This window comes from Neophocaena asiaeorientalis, unplaced genomic scaffold (genome assembly GCF_003031525.2).
Source record: "Neophocaena asiaeorientalis asiaeorientalis breed wild unplaced genomic scaffold, Neophocaena_asiaeorientalis_V1.1 scaffold154, whole genome shotgun sequence".
Taxonomy (NCBI): Eukaryota; Metazoa; Chordata; class Mammalia; order Artiodactyla; family Phocoenidae; genus Neophocaena; species Neophocaena asiaeorientalis.
The window spans coordinates 1,012,927-1,017,511 of record NW_020172982.1 but is presented as its reverse complement, the minus strand read 5'-3'; positions in this window follow the sequence as shown (position 1 = coordinate 1,017,511).

The following is a 4,585-nucleotide window of genomic DNA, read 5'->3' as shown; positions in this document are numbered from 1 at the left end:
ATTATAGTCTCGTCTGGATATTTGCCCAGGAATGGGATTGCTGGATCCTATGGTAATTCTATTTTTAGTTTTCTGAGGAACCTCCATAATGTTTTTCACACTGGCTGCACCAACTTACATTCCCACCAACACTGTAGGAGGGTTCCCTTTTCTCCATGCCTTCTCCAGCATTCATTATTTGTAGACTTTTTAATTATGACCAATCTGACCCTTGTGAGGCGGTACCTCATTGTAGTTTTGATTTGCATTTATCTAATAATTCCAATTTATTTTCTTCAACAACCCCAAAATGTGACCAAGAAGAATCATGAATTTAATTTCATCATGATTGCAGCTCTAAAGACCATTTACGAAGCACCAGCTAGATTTTCATGAAGTCTGAAGCCATGGTAGTCTAAAATCTACGGTCAGAGATTTGCCACCAGGTATGGTACCAAAGAGAACATGAGTTACTTGGCATCGTAGAAGACTAAATTTGGTTCTTCCTTCTCTGAACTGTGAAGGCCAAGAAGCTGAGGGATGGTATACAATGTAAGACTACTCAGTATGGTAAGAAAAAGGAGGCCTGGAATACGGTGTTAAAAGAGAAGTCTGCAGCATTCTCAATGAAGCTCCAGAATTAGAGATCTCACCATGTACACATATAAATAGGTACAAAGCTGTTCTGGCTTGCAAGGAGCAGTCTGTGTGTGCCTGTGGTCTCCCTGCTCACCCATACATGACACTTAGCAAAAAGAGATGGGAAGTGGAAGTGACTGGAGAGAGCCCTTTGGGTGATGCCCATCCGTGTGCTCCAGGAAACCCCACTATCTTGAAAGGTAGTGATCATGCTTCCAGAGGAAATTCTACTGGGAGTGTGCTACAGAAGTCTTTGTATAAATTAAGTGAAACACAACCATTCCTAGACCCGAGAGATCACATTGTTTTCCTCTTCAATCTCCAGTTAGATTATTTATTTGAAATGGTATCAAACATGCCTGTCTCTAGGCTAGGAGTAAAATAGCAATTTTGAGGCTGAACATAAGGGGAAGAGAACAAAAAGATTAGAGCAATCAAAATAAAATGAGGCATGTGTTGGAAAAGAAAAATGGTTAAAACATGGCAAAGATAATACCATTCTTTGCTGATACATAAAGAGCCAACATTCAATAAATAAATGTTACGGGCATGTTTAAGAGGAGCACTGTTCTTGGGTGTAGAAAAATGGATACAATGGCAGAGGAAGACACGATCAAAACCAATGGTTTTCAACCATTTTTAAGCAGCAGAATGCTCTTATTCAAATGTAATTGTACATGGAGTTCAATTGATAAAGCACATAAAAATTCAGCTGCTCCAACAGAGTAAGGGGAGTCCAAGGGCACTGTACCTCTGCCTCTTTTTTCTCCTGCAGCTGCTCCTGTAGCCCTGCCAGGGAATCCTTGCACTCTGCAAAACGGAATTTAAAAAGCAGACACTGGAATGTTGCAGCTTCTATCCATTTCGTACTGTCATATATTTTAAATACAATACAGTATATTGAATACTATTAACTCCTTTTAAACTGCTAGACATACACTAATAAGGTTGCCAATCTTTCTCTTTTCTTGTGTTCATGATTTTGCCGACTGCAGATAGAGTTGAAAGACTAGCCAGTAAAAGTACAGGATTTGAACCAGCCCATCTCACACTTCCTGGTGTTCCTGCTGGGACTGGCAGGAGACAACTGTAAGTGAATGATGTGTAATAGTCACACCAGTAATAAAATTCTTGCCTGACCTCATGAGCTGGTTTATTTGACCTTCTTATCACTTCTCAGATCCTTGACCCTGGGACAGTTGGTAATTTGCATTCCTTCTACTGAACAAGTCAGATACATTTAATATTTATCTTGAGGAGGTCAGAGACTTTAGGTGAATTCTGTATCTAGTTATCTGGAATGATTAATTCATACATCCCAAAGCTAAAGGGTGCTTTCTGTGCACTGTCTGCCTCATTCTTTGAAACGCAGCAGGATGGTTTAATGGCTTAAATGCACTGGTGATGAAGGAGTGAGGAGGGCTCAGTGCTTCTGGTCCCATGAGGAAGTGTAGACACAGAATCAAAAAGGGCTATTTAAACCCTGCTTAAGCCATAACCAGAAAGGAAAGGTCCATGGCCCTGTAATTTAAATCATCATCAGTCTCCAGTGAGAAGAAGGTGGGTCTATGTCACTTCTGCGTGGATGATCTGAGAGAGGGGAAAGCAGCCTATAATGTACTTGGTGATTAAAAAGAAACAGCTGTGGGAGTAGGGGTTGGGAGAAATACAGAACCTCAAATTCCTAAGCTTTTCGTGCCTGCAGCCTACTTTCTTATATGTAAAATGGGAACAAGAATAAAGCTAGGTTAGGTTATTATTCAAGAATAGTCACACTTTTCCACCACTTTTATGGGAGGAATAAACTTTCCCACCCCAATGATGGTGGGTTTAGCTATGCAATTGGACAGGCCTCATCCTGGGCACAGTGTACTTCACCATAATTTGGCTTTGTGCTTGGCCATGTAACTTGCATAGGCTCACAGGATATTGGTAGATGGGATGTAGTAGTAGTTTAATGTATGCTTGCCACGAGAAACACCTGCTCTGGCTCCTGGCTAAGGAGGAGAGGCTCGTGGAGCAGACCTGGATCCAACTTGCAGCCTGCGCAACCAACACCCAGCTGACCCACAGATATGTGTGCAAGAATAACTGTATTCTGAAGTCCCTGAGGTTTTGGGTGCTTTGTCACCCAGCAACGGCTAACTGATACACTTAGGTTATTTTAAGGATTAAGGGAGGTAACATATACAAAATACCTAACATAAGGCCCATTAACCAATAAGCACTCAATAAAGTATTCTTGTTCTTATAAACAATGCTCACACTAGTATTTGGTCAATATTTTTTCCTTCGAATGCTTGCTGATGAATAAGTGGGTAGCACAGTCTTCTGGCTGGAGTCCTATCCTGGTGGGGAGATTGATGATAGTAAGTTCTTTTCACATTGTAAGGCAAGCTCCCCTCTGTCCTGCCCTACCCTTGGAGTTCTTTCATAGTCCGTGTGGAATGCTGAAAAGGTGACAGAATTAGACTCTCTTGGAAACTTTGTTTCTTTGGAAAAGAGACCTTTTCGTTGCAACCTACAAAAATGGTAGGCTTTCCACGAGCATTTTTGTGTGTTCAATGCTAAGGATATGAAAGAAAGATTGTGGCTCTGCCACTGGTTTTCCCATTGCCTGGGGAGCTTAACCTCCTGTATTACACTTCCCTGATTTACATAATGGGGCCGATTATAATTGCCAACCTCACAGGACTGTTGTGTGAATTAACTAATGTTTGTGAAGTGCTTAGAGGTCCATAGATGAAAGGTGCTCTATAAGCCTGTTATTATGTCATCAAAAATGAAATTCCAATAAGATTACACTTTCATTTAAATTTCCATTAATTTTGTCATCATTCTAGATGAATTCTCACTGGTTTTCTAGAGCGAAAATAAATAAATAAGTAGGAGAAAAGGATGATATGTTAAAATACGAAGCATTCATATGGGAAGCAAATTAGCTAGAAAAAGCTAACACTTAAAAGTGATTTTTAAATTATTATCCTTTAATGAGCCCTGATCATGTAATCAATATTATGTAAAACCTAGATATGGTCTCTGAGTTTACAAACTAAATTATGAACCTGACTTATTAAATAGCTAACATTTCCTATTTCAAGTGTGTGGGAATGAATGCTATATAAAGACCTCTAACTCAACGCATTTTTAAATTGGACTTCTTGTTATAGGAATAGCCTCAAAAGATTAAGCAAGATTATAAGTGTATATAGAGTACATTTATGAGGTTATCATGTGGTCTGTTTAATTCTATCTCGGGTCTGGTGTGAAATGGCATTGATACTCAGACTTCGTATAGTGACCTGTAGGTAATAAGTACCATAAAGTTTGAGTATAAACCCTCTCATCAGACCTGGAAACATTAGATCTCGAACTCTGGTTTAATGTCCTCATTTTACAGACACGAAAACAGAGCCGTTGAGTGTTTGAGGACTGCACACAAAGTCCCATAGCTAAAGGTTGGCAGACATGAACCTCCAAAGACTCTGTCCAATGCTGTTTTCAGTACAGCTATTTATACCGATGAACTAGAGGATTAGTTACTTATCCACGTTTTAATGTGAATTATTTCTTCCAGGCTTTTGGCATCAAGGGTACATTAGATGGATATTTCCAAGCCTCATTGTTCATTGAATAAGTTTCTTGTATTAATACTAGTCAGATGTCTCCATTCATTGGCCAAGTGCTGATTTAAGAAAACTAGGCATTATTGGGCATCCTGAATCTACACACATGTGTCCTTTTTCCGGGATTCTTGATAAGAGATGGCAGACAGGGCATTGGAATCTGTTTTCTTCTTTGGAAATCTAGGGAGTAGACTAAATACCATCCAGTCCCCCGACTCTAAATGTCTATGCATCTGAGATCCAGGTTCATCAGAAGCGGTGAATCCTGTGCTTGTAACAAGGAGAGTTCACTGGATTCCATTGAATTTTAATGACAGTCGAAAGAGATGGATATTGTTGCT